The 22,107-nt window shown below is 35.9% G+C and overlaps 1 protein-coding gene across 50 annotated transcripts in view; it reads left to right on the forward strand.

Moving 5' to 3' along the window:
• Positions 1-22,107, forward strand: part of RIMS2 (regulating synaptic membrane exocytosis 2) — a 734,990-nt gene that overhangs the window by 667,245 nt on the left and 45,638 nt on the right. The gene's annotated exons all lie outside the window — the stretch shown is intronic.

Raw genomic sequence — 22,107 nt, forward strand, 5'->3', positions numbered from 1 at the left:
TGTATTGATATTACTAATTAGCATCTGATGGGTTATAAAATATTTTCAATGTTATCCCTGGTTTTGTGTGAATCATAATTGCCTTGATTACAACTTTTTATGCATAAATGTAAATGAAAATGTATTTAAATTTCTATATTTAAATTTTACACCAGGAAACTAATTTCAACTCAATAACCCTTGAGAATAAAGCATAAAATCTTGCTTAAGCCAGTAATTAATTATATTTCATAGTAAACAAAATGATTCATTAAAATCTTATGCTTTTCCTTCCTGAGAACAGTAGGTATACATAAATTTTTAACTATCCCAGATCAACTCTGTCATTTTAATTCTTCATTATTTTCTGATTAGAATGAAGAGCCATTCAGCATGTCCAATACTATATAAGTGTTCTTCCCAAAGGGCCAAAAGCCATTCATCCTATCGAGATTTGCCTGAATCAGTGGCAAAATATTGCCACGTCAAATCCTGGCAAAATATTGTAGTGTAAATAGTAAACATCATGCTATAGATATTTAAATAGAATTAAAAGGACTTGTCATTAACTCCAAATCCAACATCTAAAATTCAATGTAAGTTCATTGTTTTCTCCCTCACTAAATAACTCCTTAGTTTTAGTTATTTCTGTCACTCTCCACTATCAGGAGTCTGACCTCTAGCATCACTAGATGCAAAAGCTAAGGAGAATTAGTAACTCCCTTTGTCTGTAGGTACCGTCTTACCGCAGCTCCATAGGTCTCCATGACCCTTCTTGTGAGTATTTAAGCTTGTGACCTTCTACTTTATCGCCTTCTGCCAGCTAGCTCTAACTGTACAATCAACTTTGCTTTACCACATTCTTTTGTTTCGTTAGGCCTCACCTACTCATTGATTGCTGGGTTGTACTCCAAAAAAGTTCTCCTCACATAAGACCAGATTATTTGTCTTGTCTGTATTAGAAAATATTTGATAGTCCATCTCTTCTAGGCCTTTTACCTATTCTAGGACCAAGTCAGGATCTAAAGCAGTTTGTGTAGCTTCAAAGACTGGTAGGCTTTCGCATGATTCCAGCTATCTTCTGGATTTCTTGAAATGCAGAGAGGAATACTGTACAAAGAAAAATAGAAGAATCTATTGGAAGAGAAAAAAGTCTTGGATGAAATAAAGAAAAAATAGTATTGACAGTCTGAAAAATGGAACAAAGCCATAGTACTTGTCTCAAATTATGTGATTTTAATTATATTTTTCTCAGAGGAAGTAGAAAGTTGCCTTCAGAAAAAAGGTCATCTACAGGAAGTTTTTATATGGCTCTTGCCTTAGATAAATTTCTTGAGGCAAACTCTGGAGAAACATAAATGTAGAAAATATCTGTTCCTGTAATTTCCAAAAGAATATAACATAGAAATGTAATGTTTGAGGTAGTTCCCCTTCACTGTAAGAATTTCAATTCAGTGCTTATAACATGAACAATATGATGATGATAATCTGTAGTGTGTTTGAGAATATATCTCAAAGAATTTAGTAAGGCAATAGGCATATGGTGTCCTGCTGTGTCAGTTTCTGTAGGTGAAACTGAAACATTTCAAAGCTGGAGTCTTACTCTATCACTGTTCAGACCTAGCATGGAAATGCAACTGTACTTTTTATTCAGATATCCTGCTTTCAGAAACACATTACATTATCTATTTCTTAAAAGTCTTATTTGGAGGCATGAAGTACATTATGTGTGTCTGAAAGTTTTTCTCTTATTTTTATGTTTTTATTAAATTATTTTAAATGATTTTATAAATAATTTAAGGGAGTAAAATATAATCATTTTGAGGTAGATTACTACTTAAAATCAAAGTTTCTTCAAGACTTTCACTTTGATAATATTTTTCAAGCTTGGAATAAAAAATGCTTTTCTTAATAGGGAATATCTTCCCATATCACACTCACTTCCTAGTGAGAAATTCTCATTTCCAGAGATTTAAATGATACAGAAGTTTTTTTAAAAAGTTTTTTATTGTTAAATAATTACAGACTCAAAGGAAGTCTCCTATTCTCTTCACCCAGCTTTCTCTACTGGTAACATCTTTATATAATCATAGTTTATCGGGGGGAAAAAAAGAAAGTCAAAATTGGTACAACTTGATAACTAGACTGCATTGAAAAGAATTGAATATGAGGGAGGAGTATTAAAAACTTTCCATATTTGAGACTTGTATAACAGATTTGATGGTGATGGATGCATTCATCAAAATAGGCAATGCAGCAAGATTAGCAGGTAAGGAGAGAAATGTTATTTTTATATTGAGGATGATGATTTTTTAAAATATCTTTTGATATACCTAGGAGGGAGCTGATATACCAGTCTAGAGTTCATTTGTCTGGGCTGCAGATATAATAGAGGAGATTTCAAATGATAGTGTTTATAGGATGGGAATTGATGTAACCTAAAAATCTGCTGAGTAGGTCCATGTTTACAGGTTGATAAGGAAGTCATAGAAGGAAGAGATCAGACTGGGGACCACATTTGTCGGGAAGGTTTCATGAAAGAAATGGGACTTTGGTGGTTTCTTTAGGAAGAAAGTGTGTGTGTGTAAAAAGTCATTTAAGTATAGAGTTGATCTATCCAATTTTTTATCTAGAACATGTTAGAGGTAAAAATTTCTCAAGATTCCCAGTATCCAATTTGGTATTTCTCTTTTAATCAGCAAATTAATTTTAATTGCTATATATTATATTCAGTCCATTAAGAATAAATAGTAAAGATGTATCTAGTGTTCATTATGTACCCGGCATTATATAAGGTTCTAGGTAGACAAACATAAATAAGATTTCTATATTGTGTATGCATGATATATTCAAAAATCTACCAAGTAAATCAAACACAATGTGTGCCTTATATGGGAGGTGTGAAATGAAATAGCTAACATCATGACAGGCATTGTGGAGAGATGCAGTGTCCAAATGAAAGTTTGCTCTATATACATGGGAGAAAACTCACAATATGTTAAATTTTAAAAATAGGATCCAAAATTATCAAGTGTGAGTCAATTTTCAATCTTATTTAAGTACATATAGTAAATACATGAAAATGTAGTTTCCTTCTTCCAGTTAATAACAGTATGGGGTTTTTTTCAATAAATTCTTCAGTATTTTCCAAGTTTTCTACAATAAATATATATTACTTTGAAATTATACATTCTTGCATATTCTTAAAAACATGGCCGTTGTATAGACTAGAACTTTGCTAGTGTAGTGGGCCTGACCAGCCTTGTGAATTACAATTATTAGTTTCTCATAAATACTCTTCCACTGGCTTGCCCATGTCTACAAATCATTCAATCTTCCTTCTCTTTATTTTCTGGCTTTTAAATTAATTTAAACATAAATTAATTTATGTTTGTCTTTCAAAAAATAAATTATGAATTACCTTCTTAATTATTTGAGAATAGTAACCAGCCAGACATTTCTCTGAGTTATTCTACAGGATAACTGTCTCTATGGGAATCAAAGAAGGGACTAGAAGCCTCCAATGAGTTTTCGAATGAAGGGATGGGAAGAAGGCCCTAAAAAAGAGCACTTTCTCTCTCCTTAAAATACCTAAAACTGTGCATCTCGTTCTGCAGCATGCCGGCAGTCCATGCCTCAGACCATGTACTTTTCTTGTTTTCTTGTTTCTTAAACTCTTTACTCACTTGCCTATCCTAAAAAAAAAACACACAAAAAAAAACGAAAAAACGCCTAAAACTTCTGGCGCTAGAGGAACATGCCAATACCTAAATGTGGTCTCTGGTAGAGATAAATTATTAGCACTTTGTCATCATCTTCCTGATCTGGGGATACTATAGAACCCGGCACTTACTTTGGTTCTTTCCTTTATCTCTGATACCTTCTTATGGGTTGAACTGAGTCTGTTATTTCTTCAGAGACCAAAAAGAATGAAATTAACAGAAGATCTTAGCATAAACTCTGGAAGGTCCTAGCTAAATGACAGCATAGAAAGTAAGAAAAAAATTAGGCACTTAAAATATATATGTGTGTGTGTGCATGTATATATATTTTTATATGTAATATACATATATATACATTTAAATTATACAGATTTCCCAAAACTGCTACAAATTGTAATTTGTGGTAGTACTTAATTTTTATTATTAAATTGTAAAATAAACCAATTTTTAATCTGAATCTCTGAAGATAAAGATAAGAACTCATTAATCATTTTGCTTCAGGGAATCATAAAATTCCAAAGTGGGAAGGGCCCATTTCACAGATAATTTTAAACCATCAGAACTAAGAAAAATGCAAATACCATTTTCAGGTTTAGAGTTGTTGATAGTTGGGTTGGGTTACTGCTATTTTAATAACTTATTCCACCAACATCTTGCTTTCTCGAAGATTTGAGGACTGTTAAATTTTTAAAAAATCAATTTTGATACATATTAATAAAGCATACAATTCCACCAATGTGTACAATCTATAGTATTTGCTATAATCACTTAGTTGTGCATTCATCACTTCAATCATTATTAGAGCATTTTCATTATTTCAATATTAATAATAAACAAAAAAATAGACAAAGAAACAAACAAAATTCCCCACCTCTCAATCTCTCTATGCTTCCCCCACTGTACATACTGCTGTTTCTGGCTATTCTATCCAAACTATGTAACCAATGGCTTTTAGTATAATTGCAATGTTGTATATTCATTATCCTAAGAATTCTAGAACAATATAATTACTCCATAAAAAAAGACTCCAAACCCCTTAGCATTCCTTCCTCAGACCTACATAACAACTAATCTTTCATCTTTATGAATTGATTTATATTTATATTTTATATAAATGGAATCATACAATATGTAGTACACTATATCTGTTCTTCACTTAATATGTGTTTTTTTCTGAAATTAACATTGCATAGTATTAACTTACATTTGTTCAGCTTCAAAAAAATGATATCATACATACAATCTTATCTATATTCATATTTCACATAATATATTTAGTTCTTAATAGGGCAATCATACAGTATTTTGAGGGATGTTACTTTTAACCTTTCTCTTTTCTGTTTTGTTTTATCTCTTCCTTTTCTGAGATGGAGTGCAGTAAGGAAAGGTAGTAGTGTACAATAGCAGTTGTTTCTTATGAAGAAGGACCAGAAAGATAAAGAGTTTACCAATATTTTTCTGCCTTTCGGGGGGAGGGGAGATTCTCTCTTTTTGAGGAAACTAATTTTTATTGTTTATTACTTAAATAATTAAACTGAATTGCAACATAGTTTCTATTCCTACAGGATTTATGGTGCTCTTCTCAGCACAGTGAGAATTAAGCCTGTCATTTAAAGTAGTTTTCAAAAGATTGTGCTTTAGTTTTGCTTCTGCCTTTGGAATGAATAGACTCCTGCACAAAATACAACTGTAAATTCCCACTTTTATAGATCAGCATACTCTGTCTAACGGGTATTTTTATGGTGAAAAATAATTTTCTAATTTCCCTATAGGTCTCAGGGCCCAAACTTATCAGGTCAGATTTAGTAAAGTTGTAACAGTATGCATACTAGGGGAGTTTTGTGTTTTTCTAATAAACAGTTGATCTTAAGACAAAACATAAAGAAGGTTTAAAGAAGTGTATTTAAAATTACACATGATTAAAAAGCCAAAAGAAATTTTTCTGAGCTTAGAAATAATTCCAAAGAAACTATGATCTAAATGAAAATTATCTTGTATTAATTAACGGTATAATATTTGGCTATTTCTAATCTGTTATTAGAAAGTAATCAAATGGTGTTGAAGGTTCTTTAGTTTACAGTTGATCAACATAACCCTATAGCAAAATTCTATTTAAGTAAATTATCCTATGTCCTGGAAAATAAATTCTTTTCCTAAGAAAAGCAATTTCCTAAGACAATGGCTTGTTCCAGAATAATTAAGCTTAATTTTAACTTTTCATGTGAAATTTTTAATTAAAATGTGTATAAGCCAAAAAAAAAGTGGTTTTATCGTAAAAGGGAAGCCAGGATGTTGAAACAGTTCAAAGATACTTGCTTTGATAAAGTATTTCATTGTTAAGTGTTCTTTCAATTGCAGGTAACAGTGAGTGAGCCCTTATGAATTCTGGTAGAAAAATCACATGAAAAGCAAGTATCAGCAGTATCTGGGATGAAAGTGTAGGATCATTTGTTCAGAACATTATAATCATGGCTGCTTATATAATGCTAAGTGAAGAACTGTGAAGAGCATAATTTGTGAAATTGATACAGTACTTATCCTTTATTTCCAAAATATTCACAATCATTTTGTAATAGTACATTGCAAATTGTAAAGGAAAACTTGCTGATAGCATTTGTGACTAGGAAATTTCATAAGAAATCATAAAAATCTAATTTTTGCAGGACAATTCTAATACACGGCCTTGAAATTTTATAAGAAAAAAGATTTTCTTCCTATTTGAGCAGCAGTATCTCTTTACCTTTTTGATGAAAAAAAAAAGGCAGAAGATAAAAATCTTTATTTTCTTCACTTTAAATTCATTACCTACTACAAAAGTGGTTCAGCTAGTGCCACATTTTTACATCATTGAAAACAAAATTGCTGCTCTATTTCACTTCTGTGAAATATAAGAATTTCTCTTTCTAGAGATGAAATCCATAATTTAGCATTGGAAAGATTCATATGAAATTTTTTTTCAAAATCTTAAGTTCACTTTTTTTCTTTCTTGGAACAAGTCATCCCAACTTGTAATTGAGCATTCATTCCCTCAAATATTACTTGAGTATCTATTGTGTGTGAGCATTGAACAAGGTGCTGAGGATGCAGTAGTGAAGAAGGCAATCACATGGTGCCCACCCTCAGTCACATGGCTTATAGCCCAACTGCGAACACATTTAACATGCAGTCACACTGTGCAGTGGTTTTTTGTTGATGTGAAAGGGGGCAGCACAATGCAGCTCTGAGAGAAACAGGGAGGAGAGGGGCTCACACAGGTAAACATGCAGAGAGGATTCTTTTCTGTGTGTCTCTATTTAATCTCCTTTATCCAAATTCTTCTCCCTCCATCTGTTGTCATGGTTATTCTAATCTATTTAATGTGTACTTCAATGTGTATGTGTACTTTTAAAATTTACATTTCTTTTTTACTTTTCTTATTGAGCATTATGGTTTTCAGGGCATCTCTGTGTACATTTAGTCTTATATATCTAATTGCTTGCATTGTTTTCCGTGGTATACATTTACGTTTTTCTCTTCTCTTCCTCTTGCTAAACATCCAGATATACTCCAACTCCTGTAAATACATATAATACTAACATGAATATCCTCATATATCTCTCCTCATGAGCCTGGATGAGAATTTCTTTTACATATATTTCTATACACCCAGAAGTAGATTTATGAGTTGTTCAATGTGTAAGTTTAATGGCCAAGTTCTTCCAGTTTCTTCACCAAATTGTCTACTACAGTCTATTCTCTCACCAGCACAAAGAGCCCCTATATTCCAATGTCCTTCCAACAGTTGGTATTACCTCCTAATTTTTTGTGGTTTTTATAAATATATTTTTTATTTATTTTTATTTTTTTATTTATTTATTTTTTTAAAAGATTTCCCCTCCTCTCCCCTCCCCTCCCCCGGTTGTCTGTTTTCTGTGTCTTTTTTTTTTTTTTTTTTTTGCTGCGTCTTGTTTCTTTGTCCGCTTCTGTTGTCATCAGTGGCATGGGAAGTGTGGGCGGCGCCATTCCTCGGCGGGCTGCTCCCTCCTTCGCGCTGGGCAGCTCTCCTTATGGGTGCACTCCTTGCGCGTGGGGCTCCCCTATGCGGGGGACACCCCTGTGTGGCACGGCACTCCTTGCGCGCATCAGCACTGCGCATGGGCCAGCTCCACATGGGTCAAGGAGGCCCGGGGCTTGAACCGCGGGCCTCCCATGTGGTAGACGGACGCCCTAACCAGTGGGCCAAAGTCCGTTTCCCTATTTATTTTTAGAAGATACATAGATCACACAAAATGTTACATTAAAAAATATAGGAGGTTCTCATATACCCCACTCCCCACACCCCCCACTTTTCCCATATCAACAACTTCTTTCATTAGTGTGGTACATCCATTGCATTTTTAAAATTTTATTTATTTATTTATTTCTCCCCCTTCCCTCAATTGTCTGCTCTCTGTGTCCATTTGCTGTGCATTCTTCTATGTCTGCTTATATTATTAGGCAGCTCCAGGAACCAATCCTGGGACCTTCCAGAGTGGGAGAGAAGTGATCATTCTCTTGCGCCACCTCAGTTCCCTGATCTGCTGTGTCTCTTATTAACTCTTCTCTGTGTCTCTTTTTGTTGCGTCATCTTACTGCACCAGCTCTCCACGTGGGCCAGCACTCCTGCACAGGGCCTCACTCCTGTGTGGGACAATAATTTATACAGGCCAGCACTCCATGTGGGCCAGCTCACCACACGGACCAGCTTACCTTCACCAGGAGGCCCTGGGCATTGAACCCTATCTCGTAGATGGGAGCCCGATTGCTTGATCCACATCTCCTGCCCACATTGATTGCATTTGATGAATACGTTTTGACTTCCTAATTTTTAACATGGTAATATTAGTAAAGTGATACCTCATTTTTTAAACTGTGTTTCTCTAATAACTAGTTTCAAAATCTTTTCATACCTGTTAATCTTTTAGTTTCTTTTCTGTAAATTGCCTGTACCTAACCTGATTTCATTTCTGATGGGTTTTCCATCTTTTTCATTTTGGTTTTCAGGAGTTTCTGCTACCAATCTCTTGTTTAGTTATAGATATTGTAAATGTCTTCTCCAACTCTTATTATCTGGAAGATTTTTGGGTTTGTTTGTTTTTGTTTTTGTTTTTTTCATTACAGATGTAGTGGGATAAAATCTAAAGGAACCCAGAACCCCTCAAAGCAAGCCTCCTATTCCTGGCAATATAGGCATAATACCTGAAGACAATGAAGATCTTTAAATGGCCTTTTACACAGTGGCTGCATTACTATTCAGCTGCTTAGAGTAAGCATTCACAGCATATATCATATTATGAGAGTTTTATTTTTATTTTTTTTCAGATTTTCAAAATGCCCTCATATTCCACTTTTGTACTTGAATCTTTCTTTCATATGCCTCCTTTGTAACCTTCAGACATTGTGGCTCTAAAATCCATGTTCGGGGGCAAGCTTCCAGCAAATAGGTTACCAGTTATAGCAGTTGGACATTATTTACATTGTGTGATCTTATGATATTTCAAAATATTCATGGTGATAGTATGATAGTCAATGATAATTTTTCCCCAAAAACATCTTTAAGTTAAGATGAAAGGACTGCTGGGACTCTGAATTCATAAGCCTGGGATTGAGAGCAAGAAAGAGGAGGAAATTGGGACTGAATGGTGCTGGATATGCTGTTAAGCGTTCCCTTTCCTGAGAACCCTGACTCACCATCTAAAGTGTGCTTTAAAAAGACTGTGATGATCTTGTCCTGCTTGGTGAAAGTGGGAAGGAACATGTCAAGAAAACTCTTCTAGAAATGGCAATACTCAGAGTCAAAACTAGAAGCTATATCCTGATTCACAGGGTCTGGATGCTTAGGGTGTGAGGACTTGAATAGCTTCCAGCCCCAGGATAGATGGAGGGTTAGGAAAAAACTTAGCTCTGGAACAGCAGATAGGAGGCTTTGGACAGCAAGACATATTACATACTCTACCAATGGACCCAGTGGTAGAAATGTATGAAATAAGAAATGAGAATCAAAGAGGAGTGCTGGAATCCAGTGAAGAGAGTAGCCAGGTTTAAGTAAAGTTGAATGTGTTTGAGAAGTGGGAAATAAAATTGGGAAGGTCTTGGTTGGAAGCCCTGAATTCCAAGATCAGTAGATTATATGACTTTGTCACACCAACTCACTGAGAGTTTATTCGTTTATTTTCCTTTAGGAGACTTGATTTAAAAGTCTATTCTAGGAAAATGAACTTGGTAACAAAATCCAAGAAAAATGGAATGGGAGGAAATGGAGGCTGGAAAGGCAAGGAGTGGGCTTTGACAATGTCCAGACATGAGGTAATGAGGGCTGGAATGAGGGCACAGGGCCTGGAAATTGAAAAGATGGAACATTTATCGTATGTATTTTTAAATCTGTGTCAGTGCCAGGTTCAGTAGTCATTTTTATCTTTTCCAGTTGTACTAACAAAAAAAAAATAGTTCAAGCATACTAATTAAGGTTATGACATAATTACTAGAATATAATTAGATATGTTTATTTTGTATTATACTTTTTATATATGATGCCCGAGCCGGCGGGGGCAAGTCCAGGGACCTGTGGGAAGAAGCAGGGTGGGGCAGGAGTCGAGAGAAGAATGGAGGCAAGACAGGGTTCTGATCAAGCCTCGTTTATTGGGGGTAGAACATGGGAATATATAGAGAGGGAAGGGAACGTGTACATAGGTGATAGGCTGCTCTTGTGGGTGACAGACGTCCAAGGAGGGGATTGGCCGACAGTTCGCACCGGGTCTGCGGAGTTTCGCGCCTTGCGCATGGGTATTGCTGTGGTCACCTGAGTAGTGGCAGGAGGGGGAGAACAAAGAAGCAGGGAGGAGAAGAATAAGGAAATGACAGGGCAGATTTGTGACCTCTGCCATGTTGTGAGAGGTTGTAAACAGACTTCACAACGGGTGGCTCCCCACAATATGACATGAGTTTAAAGTCAAAAACATGCATTTAAATTTACAGGTATCTTAAAATGCCCAGTAAATCAGTGCTTCCAAAATTAACTTGGTAATACTTCCTAGGGTTTCTATATTTTTCCAGAAGTATCATAAAATTCTCAGAATATTATCATAATAAAAATAAACTGCCTTAGAGTCTAAATTTAAGTGATAACACATTAAATATCAAAATTTCCAGCTTTGAACAAAAGGTTACAAAACAGAATTATCAGGAAACGAGGTCCCAGGGAAAGGAAAGGATTAAACATTAGAAATCATCGAGGAAGACCAGCCTTGGGACATAATAGACAAAGACTTTTTAAAATTCCTAAGTATGTTCAAAGACCTAAAGGAAAAAAATCATGAACAAAGAACGAAAGAAATCAGAAAAATAAATAAATAAATAAAAATAGATTAACACAAAGAGACTATCAGTAGAGCGATGGAAATTATGAAAAGGAACCAAAAATAGCTGAAGATGCCAGTACCACAAAATAAAAATACCCTAGATGGTTCAACAAAAGACTAAAGCTGGCAGGAGAAAGCATCAGTGGACTTGAAGGTAAGACAATTGAAAATATTCTGTTAGGAGCAGAAAGAGGAAAAATTGAAGGAAAGTGAATAGAGCATGAGGAACCTATGGGACACCATCGTGCATACCAATGTACGCACTGTGGGAGTCCCAGAAGGAAAAGAGAGAAAGGGACAGAGAGAATATTTAAAGAAACAATGGCTGAAAACTTCCCAAATTTAATGAAAGACATGAAATACACATCAAAGATGTGCAGCATATTCCAAACAGTATATAGACCCACACTGCAGCATATTATAATGATTGTCAAATGCCAAAGATTGAGAGAATTCTGAAAATCACAAGAGAGGTGGCATATTTAAAGTGCTGAAAGTAAAAAATTGCCAAACGAGAATTCTGTATATGGCAAAATTGTCTTTCAAAAATGAAGGAGTGATTAAGACATTCCCAGATAAACAAAAGCTGATATATTGCTAGGTCCATTTCATCACCACTAGACTGGACCTACACGAGATGGTAAAAAGAATTCTGCAGGTAGAAATGAAAGGACAGTAGATAATAGATTTGCATTCTTTGCATGAAGAAATAAAAATCTCCTACTAGAATAATAACTTGGTTAAATATAAATGGCAGTACTATTGTATTTTTAGTTTATAACTATTTTTTATTTCCTGCAGGATCTAAAAGACAAATATATAAAATGTCAAATAAGTGTATAAACATGTAATTTGTGACAAGAACCACATAAAGGTGGAAGGGATGGAGGGGTATAGGAACATAGTTTGTGTGTACTGTTGAAGTTAAGTTAGTATCAAAGCAAATGAGTTTGTTTTAGATTTCAGATGTTAAGTTTAAGCCCCATGGTAAATATATTCATTGTAGTTATAATAGAGTCATAAACAAGCTCACAGAGACAGAAATTAGAATACAGGTTGCCAGGGGTGAGGGGTAGGGGGAATGGGGAGTTAATGCATAATGGGTGTAGGGTTTCTGCTTGGGAACATGGGAAAGTTTTATTAATAGAAGGTGGTGAGGGTACCACAGTATTGTGAATGTCATTAATCCTTTTGAAAGGTATGCTTGGGAGGTTGAGATGGGAAAGTTTATTTTTTATACATACACACACACATTCGTCACTGAGATATATTTGCGTATGTTTGTGTGTATATATATGTGTGTGTGTATATTTATTTTTTTTACTTTTTTATTTTTTAAGAAATAGAAAGCAACTAAAGAGGCAATGGCAATTAAATGCAATTCATGGTCCTAAATGGTATCTAGCAAGTAGGAAAAAAGGTTCAAAGGGCCATTATTGGGGCATATGAAATAATTGGAATGTAAGTTATACTTTAATAAAATAACACTTGTCAGCAGTTATGAAAGCTTCGCTTAAAATATAAACTGTCTATATACACAACGTTAGGGGAAATTTTTGAACTTTTGTAAATCCATGTAACATCTTAATGTATTCTGTAATGTTATCCTTATAGTCATGAAGTAATGCAAGCTGGGTGATAAACATATGTCCTAAAACTGGAATTGATTACTTCAAGATGGTTACTTTGTCTAAATTTACTTTTACTTCATCAAGAATCAATCTTGTCTAACATGATACTGTTATGTTAATATGCAAGATTTGTGTGCTATGTTCTCCCTCTGCTTCAGAGGAAATGTTGCACAGAATTTGGTGATGAATTTCAATGGGCAGTATTAATACAATTTAAATACACACAAAAATATATGCAAATATTTAGAGTAAAAAGACTTTGGGAGTAAAAGTCTTTAGGAGGGGTTTGTGGATGTAATGATTTTGGAATTTCAAAAGACTTTAGGCTATAAGCCTTGGCAAGGTACCTAAGTGAGACACCAAGTATACCTTTCAGGCCTAGCCACCTGAAAATTCACAGAGATGTAGGGAGACAGGAGAGCAATGCAGAAAGTTTGTTAAGAATGTGAAAAATACGCATTTTCCCCATTTTGAAGTATTCTTTTTAGGATTGCTTTGTGCCTAGAATAGGGAAGTAAACCCTGTGTTCTTCTTTCCTCTTTTCTTTCTCCTCTTACTCTTCCCTCCTTCTCCCTCCTCAACTACATAATTCCCTGTTTCCAGATTCATAACACAAGCTTAAACCATTCAAATTATAATTTTACTATTTTATGTCTAAAATGTTTGACCTCAGAAAGGAACCACCTTTTGATGTATTTTTTTTCTTTGGGAAAATGTATTCTAAGCTGTGAACAGCCAACATACAAAAGAACTTTCACAATACAAATATTGTTATAAGATATTGAACTTGCATGATTGTGTAAGTGGCTGAGTGTACATGTGTATATGTATTTGCCTACCTCTCTATTTCTCTCTGTATATGAAGGAGAAACTCACATCTATAAGGTCTTAGAGATCAAGAACCACATAGACCAGTGTTCATCAATGTATATTGCTAGGTCCATGTGTACTGGCATTCATTTAAGGTGATATTTAAAATACAGATTCCTAAATACATGGATCAAAACTCTAGATTTGGAAAGAAAAACAGAGAGTTATCCTCCAGTGACTCTCAGACACCCTCAACATTGAGAGCCACTTATTTTTATTATGAAGAGGAAAAATATATACTATATAATAGAGACCTAGTAATTTAACATAGCAGCATAAAATTTCAGACTGCATCAAAATTCATTTGGTTTCTGTAATAGTCAAAGCTGATTTCATCATGGAAGAGGGCTGTTGAATTATATTTATTCTTGTGTTTGGAAATCATATTAGCACTTTAAATTGAAAGTTTGAAAGGAGGTATTAATTTCTGCCTGGCCTGAATTCTATACATGTTTTTCATGGCAGATGTTGCCATGAAACCAGACTTTGAAATCTCCATTTAAGACAATGTAAAAAAAGATTAATATAATAATAACAACAACAATAATAATATCAGCATTTACTGAGTATCCATTATGCTCCATGCATTGAACTAAGGTCTTCATATTCACTAATATATGAGGTCATTCTCCAAATTATTTTATAAGATATTACTAATATTATCTTCAATTTACAGATGAGAAAACTGAGACTTAGAGATATTAATAATTACCCAAGGTCATATAGATAGCAGTATAAGGGCTTGGATATACCCAAATCTGTCTAAAAAGTCCATATCATTAATGACTGTCTGTGCCATAATGTCTCCTGAGTGTGGATAAGCAAACATCTAACCCAACTCTTTGGAGGAGTAAGGAGGCCTAGCCTCCAGACCGTTGGTATTCCTTTCCCTTACAAGGGGTTGGGGGGGTGGCGGGGAATGAAGCGTGAGGACTGGCTAGAAAGTGTATAGAACAAAGCAGAAATTGAGATGCTATTAAAGCTGGAAAAGAGCTCAGGACCATGTATAGAGACAGTATAGGAAAGTTATCCAACAGCTTTTAGAAAAGAGATCAAGGTTCACAAAGATTAAATGACTTGCCTAAGATCACATATCTTGTTAAAGATCTATTTACTTAATGATAGGTTTGGATAAGAACCAGGCACACTTCTTTTACTAGAGAAGTTGTAGGTTTACAGAAAAATCATGCAGAAAATACAGTTTCCAGGTACACCCCATCACAGTTCCAGTTTTCCTTATTTAACACGTTACATTAGAGTCTTCTCTTTGTTACAGTTGATGAACACTATTATTATAATTATACTATTAACTATTGTCTGTAGTTTACATTAGGTTTCACTGTGTTGTATAGCCCTATCGTTTTTTTAAAAAATTATTCTGGTAATATATATTCAACCTAAATATCCCTTTTTAATCACATGCAAATATATAATTCAGTGCGGGTTAATTATATTCACAATGTTGTACTACCGTTACCTCTATAGCCATTACCAAAACATCATCCCAGATAGTAACTTTGTTTCAATTAGCTCCCCATTCCCTATACCTTCCGCAGCCCCTGGTAACCTGTATTCTTTCTGACTCTATAAATTTGCTTTTTCTAATTATTTCATGTCAGTGAAATTATACAATATTTATCCTTTTGTGTCTGGCTTATTTCACTCAACTTGATGTCTCCAAGTTTCATTCATGTGGTTGCATGTATCAGAATTCCATTCCTTTTTACAGCTGAATAATATTCCATTGTTTGTATATATCACATTTTTTTATCCATTCATCAGTTGATGGACGCTTGGGTTGCTTCCAGCCTTTGACAATTGTGTATAATGTGGCTATGAACAAATATCTGTTCAAGTCCTTGCTTTCAATTCTTTTGGATATATATCTAGAGGTGCAATTGTTGGGTCACACAATAGTTCTATACTTAGCTTTCAGAGAAATCACCAAACTGTCTTCCACAGTGGCTGCACCATTTTACATTGCTACTAGCAATGAATGAGTGTTCATATTTCTCCACATCCTCTCCAACACTTGTTATTTTCTGTTTGTTTGTTTTTTAATAGCAACCATTCTAGTGAAATGGTATCTCAATGTGATTTTGATTTGTCTCTCCCTGATGGCTAATAACCTTCTTTTCATGTGTTTCTGGCCATTTGTATGTCTTCTGTGGACAGATGCCTATTCAAGCCTTTTGCTCATTTTTTGTTGTTGTTGTTGCATTATCTTGCTGCATCAACTCTCCGTGTGTGAGGCACCACTCCTAGGCAGGCTGCACTTTCTTTCATGCTGGGCGGCTCTCCTTATGGGGTGCACTTCTTGCGCGTGGGGCTCTCCTATGTGGGGACACCCCTGCGTGGCAGGGCACTCCTTGCGCACATCAGCACTGCGCATGGTCCAGCTCCACATGGGTCAAGGAGGCCCGGGGTTTGAACCGCAGACCTCCCATGTGGTAGACGGATGCCCTAACCACTGGGCCAAGTCTGCTTCCCTTTTGCCCATTTTTAAATTCAGTTGTTTGCCTTTTTTGTTTTAAGTTGAAGGATTTCTTTATATAATCTGGATATTAAACCTTTAATTGGATATGTGGTTTCCAAATATTTTTTCCCATTGTGTGGGTTGTTGTTTTACTTTCATAACTTCCTTTGAGGCACAAAGTTGTAATTTTGATGAGATCCTGTTTATTTTTTTCTTGTATTCCTTGTGATTTGGGAGTAAAGTCTAGGAAACCACTACCTAACACAAGGTCCTGAAGATGCTTTCCTACATTTTCTTCTAGGAGTTTGATAGTTTTGGTTCTTATATTTAGGTCTTTGGTCCATTTTGAGTTGATTTTTGTAGAAGGAGTTCTCTTTTTTCTCAAGTCAAGATCCAGTTTTCTCAGCACCATATGTTAAAGAGACTCTTCTTTCCCAAATGAGTGATCTTTGTCACCTTGTGAAAAATCAGTTAGCCATAAATGCAAGAGTTGATTTATGAGCTCTCAATTAACTTCCATTAGTCTATATATCTGTCCTTGTGCCAGTACCTGCTGTTTTGATTGCTGTGGGTTTGTAATAAGTTTTAAGATTGGGAACTGTGAATCAATCAATATCATTCTTCTTCTCCAAGATGGCTTTAGCTATTCAGACTCCCTTACCCTTTCATATAAATTTGGGGATTGACTTTTTCCATTTCTGCAAAGAAGGTTTATAGAATTAGGACTGCATTAAATCTATAAATCACTTTGGGTAGGATTGACATTTTAACAATATTTAGTCTTCCCATCCATGAATATGGACTGTCCTTCCATTTGCGTAGGTCTTCTTTGGTTTCTTATAGCAAACTTTCGTAGTTTCCTATATACAAATCCTTTATATCCTAAGTTAGATTTATTCCTATTTGAATTCTTTTAGTTGCTATTGTGACTGGAATTTTTTCTTTATTTCTTCATCCAATTTTTCATTGCTTGTGTATAGAAATTACTGATTTTTGTACCTTGCCACTTTGCTGAATTCATTTATTAGCTCAAGGAGCTTTATTATGGATTTTTCAGGATTTTCTGAATATAGTACTATGTCATCTGCAAAAAGGGGAAGTTTTACTTCTTCCTTTCCAATTTGGATGCCTTTTATTTCTTTTCTTTATCTAATTGCTCTGGCAAGAATTAACAGTACAGTATTGAATAACAGTGGTGACAGCGAACCCTCTTGTCTTCAGCATACTATCAGGAAGGTCTTCCCAAGGTGAATGCAGTGTGCGAATTTTCCATCTTTCTGGGCCTGTCTTATCCTGGCCTTTGCTTATTAGGTGTTTTGGAGTTCCCCTGTTTACAGGAATTTGGTTATCTCCTTTGTTTACCGGGAGACAGATCTCCCGCTCCCCAGTGTTTGAAGCTGGCAAGCCTTTGCATCAAATTGTCTGCCTCTATCATTTCTTTTGCTCCTTTCATTGTCTGAAGCTTTTGCCTGGCGGGCAAATTCTGGCAGGAGATGCAAGCCAGAGAGGACTTTCCCAAGTCAGGCTTCCCAGACAAAACAGAGTCAGGGACCCACGAAACTGGCACAGATTTGCTCCTAAGTGTCCCAAGGAGGGAATTAGGAAGGACACCAGAAAATCTTTCATGGATCCCCAAAGCTGAACTTTCTTGGCCTGCCCAGCAAATGCAGTCCTTCATCTAACTGTCCCTCACAACATGAGGAAGCACAGCATTTTTAAGTCTACTCCACCATGGTCTTTGTCCAGAGTGAGCTTAAACAATGGCCACCACTGCCTTTGTCCAGGACCAGTTGAAACACTGGCCACTCTCAGAGCTGGGTCCCCAGCTACTGAAGTCGCCAGTCAAAAGCTGTGATCAGTGATCGGCCATACCTACCCCTGGTCTTGGGAGAGAGGATTATTATGTCCCTTTCTGTCACCAGCAAACTAGCCCGAGGCTGAACTCTAGGGTGGCCTGTGCTTGAGAGTGGGGGATAGGTACCAGTAGTCACCACACAGAGTGGTTTACTGTTCTTTACCATAAATTATCAGGCTCTTCCTCCTGCTCTTTCCTGGGTTCTGCACAGTGTTCTTCTTGCCTCTGCAGTTTCAAAGTAGTTGTTTCAGACAGTTCCTTCCTGTTTAATAGTTGCGCTATGGAAGGTTTGACTCCTGAAGCTCTCTACTCTGCCATCTTCCCACCAAGATCTACTCATTATGTTTTTGATTTGCATGTCCCTAATGACTTATGATGTTGAATACATTTTCAGGTACATTTTGGCCATTTGTATATATTATTTAGAGAAATTTTTATTCCAGTGTTTTGCCCATTTTTAATTGGATTGTTTGTCTTTTTGTTGTTGAGTTTTGGAATTTCTTATAAATTCTGGATATTAAACCCTTATCAAATATGTGGTTTCCAAATATTTTCTTGCATTCTGTGGGTTGTCCTTTTACTTTCATGAAAAAGTCCTTCGATGCACAAAGGTTTTGATTTTGATGAAGTTCCATATTTTTTTGTTCTTTTCTTGCTTATGCTTTTGGTGTAAAGCCTAAAAAGCCATTGCCTAATACGAAGTCCTGAAGATACTTCCCTGTGTTTTCTTCTAGGATTTTTATAGTCCTGGTTCTTATATTTAGGTCTTTATCCATTATGAGTTAATTTTTGACTTAGGGGTGCACCTTCATTCTTTTACATATGGACATCTAGTTTTTCTAGCACTATTTGTTGAATTGACTGTTATTTTCCCTTGTCAAGAATCAATTGCCCATAGATGTGAGGGTTTATTTTTGAACTCTCAGTTTTATTCTATTGGGCTATATGTTTGACCTTGTGTGAGTACCATGCTGTTTTGATTACTGTAGCTTTGGGGTAAGTTTTAAAGTAAAAAATAGTGAGTCCTCCAAATTCAATTTTTGTTTTCAAGGTAGTTTTGGCTATTGATGGCCCCTTACCCTTCCATATAAATTTGATTTCTACAAAGAATGCTGCTAGAACTTCTGTTGGTACTGTATTGGATCTGTAAATCACGTTGGATAGAATTGGTATTCTAGTGACATTTAGTCTTCCAATCCATGAGCATGGAATGTCCTTCCATTTATTTCAGTCTTCTTTGATTTTTTAGAGATTTTTTTTTCAGTTTTCTGTGTACAAGTTCTTTACATCCTTGATTATCTTTATTCCTGGATATTTGATTTTTTTAGTTGTTGTAAGTGGAATTTTTCTCATTGGTTTCCTCTTCAGATTGTTAATTACTAGTGTATGTAAACACCACTGATTTTTGTTTGTTGATCTTGTACCCCTCCACTTTACTGAATTTATTTATTAGTTTCAGTAGATTTGTTATGAATTTTTCAGAATTTTGTATATATAGGATGATATCTGCAAATAGGGAAAGTTTTACCTCTTCCATTCCATTTATATGCCTTTTATTTCTTTTGGTTTCTCTATTGGTTTGGATTTTTTTTTCTTGATTCTCTATTTCCTTTATCTCCTCACTAATCTTCATTATTTCCTTCCTTCTGCTCACTTCTTCCTTCTTCTGCAAAACACAATGTAGAAAAATATTCAGTAAATTTGTTAGAATTATTAACAGAACCTGGACACCCACAGGGAAATCCAGTGAAGTAATAAAGAAAGCATTGAACTTTCAATATAAAGAGGTAAATATAATTGTAGAGGAAAACACAAGACTTGGAGGGATGGGATTTGAGACTGGAATATCAGGAAATAGTATATCTTCTTCAACAGAAACAGATTTTATAGAAGAAATGAATAACCAGGAGACACTATTTGATAAAAAAAGATATTTAAATGTACCTGAAATTCCATGAATCTAGCACAAGAAGCCAGATAAAGAGCATTTAGGTGAAACTAAAAAGAAAAATAATTGCGCAAACTGTCCTTGTCAGATTTAATGCAGTCAAGAGGATAAAATGCTTTCTTTAAAAAAAAAAAAAAAAAAGATTTATTTTTTATTTATTTCTATCCCCTTTGCCACCCCTCCCCCCGTTGTCTGCTCTGTGTCTATTTGCTGTGTGTTTTTCTGTGTCCTCTTGGATTCTTGTCAGAGGCACTGGGAATTTGTGTCTCTTTTAGTTGCGTCATCTTGCTGCATCAGCTCTCTGTGTGTGCGGTGCCACTCCCGGGCAGGCTGCGCTTTTTTCGTGCAAGGGGTGGCTCTCCTTATGGGGTGCACTCCTTGTGTGTGGGACTCCCCTATGCAGGGGACACCCCTGTGTGGCATGGCACTCCTGGCATGCATCAGCACTACACGTGAGCCAGCTCACCACATAGGTCAGGAGGCCCTGGGTTTGAACCCTAGACCTCCCATGTGGTAGGCAGACGCTGTATCAGTTGAGCCAAATCCAGTTCCCAAGATGCTTTATTAATAACAAGTCTTATAATTGTTGTAGAAACCAGACAGAATAGTTGGAAGGCTTCAAATATCTGGTCATTTGCAGAAGTCTTTTTCAGGGTTTTTAAGACTACCCTTCTACATGTTTAAACAACAAAGAACTATTGATGCAGAAAAGAAAATATTAGGATCTTTGATAGAAGGAGGCCATGTTTTCTTAGAATTAAAAGAGTCACATTATGCCAGATAGTTTCTTCCATTTGTATGCACACCTTTGTTTTATTACTTAACACAAAGAGATACCTGCTTCATGATTCTCCATCCACTAGACTGTGAGCTATATTTGAAATAGTCTCTCTTGTAGGTCTTTGATCTTGAGGACCTATTATAGTGCCTCACACATTGTACATACTAAAAATATTTGTAGGAAGAAGATGGTAATACAATAAAAGAAGGGAAAGCAAGAGAAGAAAGGAAAAGAAAATTAAATGAATGCTTGCTAGACTTGGACATATATCATTTATTTAATGAAAGCTGATTTCGGCAAGCTAAAGTATTGTTGTGATCCTAAGGCCATAAATTCTAAGGACAAGAGAACTATCTTCGAGACTGTTCAGATACCAATTTCTTTATGAAACTCACCCTGACAGTCACTTCCCACCACTCCTGATCCCCTTACTCTATTCACTTACTGTGCTCTACTGTTTCTTTCCAATAGTGCTTACCACCTTTTAACTTACTGCAGAATTTACTGATTATTATGTTTGCTATTTATTGTCTAATGCCCTCAACTAGAATGAAAGCTTTGAGAGCACAAGGATCTTTGTATTGTACACTGATGTATCTGAGGTACTTAAGTTAGTAAGTGCCTTTTTTAGTTTCCCAGGCTGCTTAAAGCAATACCATGAAATGGTTCAGCTTAAGCAATGAGAATTTATTCCCTTACAGTTAGGTCCAGGAAAATGTCATCATCAAGGCATCATCAGGGTGTGCTTTCTTTTCACCAGCTGCTGGTGATCTTTGGCTTCCCTGCCACAGGGCAAGGCACATAGCAGCTATTGGTCTCTCCCTTTCTTCCAGATTTCCTTGCTTTCAGCTTCTTGCTTCTGTGGTGCGCCTGCTCTCCTGCTCTCGCTAGCACTCCCTCTTTCTTTCCTCCCTCCCTCTCTTCAGGAAATTCATTCCATGTATAAAGGACTCCTGAATGAGGTGGGTCACACCTTAACCGAAGTAGCCTCATCAAAAGATTTTACTTACAGGTTCTTCTGAGAAGGTGTCTCCTGCTCTTGCCCTGGAGTTGCCTCTGGCTGTGGATCCAGTCCTAGCAGAGGGGGCTGCGGAGGAAGCTGAGTGCCTTCAGCCTGGCCATCCTCAGCCCCGCAAGAATGTCCTTGCTACCCAGCAGCTTTGAGCCCCAATGATCAGAACTTGGGGCAGCGGAGCTCAGCAGAGTTGTGGGGAGTGTTGAAGTGCTGGGAGACTTTTGTGCAAGGAAAAATTTATTTGCAAATTGCCCAACAAAGATAAAAAGATCTTAGACTGTGTTGCCAAACTGAAAATGACCATTATAGAAAGTGAAAAGTTTAGAGGAAAAAGGGAACTGTTTCATCCTCTGAGATTAGACTGTAAACTAAGGCAGAAGTTAATATGGGCACAGATAAGACCTGGTATTTTGATCAGATACTTTATATTTCACCAATAGTTCCTGGCTGTTCC

This window comes from Dasypus novemcinctus, chromosome 14 (assembly GCF_030445035.2).
Source record: "Dasypus novemcinctus isolate mDasNov1 chromosome 14, mDasNov1.1.hap2, whole genome shotgun sequence".
Taxonomy (NCBI): Eukaryota; Metazoa; Chordata; class Mammalia; order Cingulata; family Dasypodidae; genus Dasypus; species Dasypus novemcinctus.